The sequence below is a fragment of the Echinops telfairi genome, unplaced genomic scaffold, assembly GCF_000313985.2.
Source record: "Echinops telfairi isolate 266 unplaced genomic scaffold, ASM31398v2 ScPeMD7_7468;HRSCAF=8506_0, whole genome shotgun sequence".
NCBI classification, from domain to species: domain Eukaryota; kingdom Metazoa; phylum Chordata; class Mammalia; order Afrosoricida; family Tenrecidae; genus Echinops; species Echinops telfairi.
Window position 1 is genome coordinate 63,399,856 of NW_022111369.1, and position 925 is coordinate 63,400,780.

Here is a 925-nt window from a genome sequence, read left to right on the forward strand (position 1 = left end):
CTGTTGCCCGCCCCCCCACTGGGAGGGGGTTATATGTAGGTCATTGCAATCAGTTCTCCCAAATAGAAGATCTTATTGCTTCCTTCCAATGTTCCCTTTTGAGTGAGCACTTTCCCAGGATTTCCCCTTTCCCATGGAGCTGTATTGACAGGCAAACCCGGTCATGCAGTCATGCCGTTGTTAGGGACGGTTGAGTCGGATCCAACGCGTAGGGCCACCATGTACAACCGACAGAAACACTGTAATGTCCTGTGCCAGCCTTACAGCATGGCTGTGTTTGAGACCATTGTTGCCCTCACTGCATCCATCCATCTCACTTAGGCTCTTCCTATTGTTCACGGGACTCCTGATGGTGTCGTGGATTCTGTGTTGGGCTGCTCATGGCAAGGTTGGCAGTTAGAAACCACCAGTTGCTCCATGGGAGAAAGATGAGGCTTTCTACTCCCCAGAAAGAGCCATAGTCTCAGACACACACACACACACACACACACACACATCCGGGGCAGTTCTACTCTTCCTAGCGGCTCATGATGAGTCGGAATTGACTTGATGGCAGTGCGTTCTCTTCCACTCATCTTCTACTTTATGTCCTTTCCCAGGGACTGGCTTCTTCTGAGCACATGCCCCACAGAGCACCCTGGCTGCACGTCCTCCAAGACAGATCTGTCTGTTCTTCTGGCGGTCCATGGTCCTTTCAGTAGGCTTTGCCATGTTCCTCGTAATTCAAAGGCACCGGTTTTCCGCTCGCCTTCCTTGCTGTAGTCGTACCAGACCCAAACCAAACCCACTGCCACCCCATCACACAGAGCAAAATTGCCCCTTTACTAAAGTTTGTAAGGTGATGGGGGGACAGAGCCTCACCTTTCTCTCAACGTTAGCCTTGCCTAAAGGGCAATCTCTCTGTGTGAAATCTTCCAGTGATATT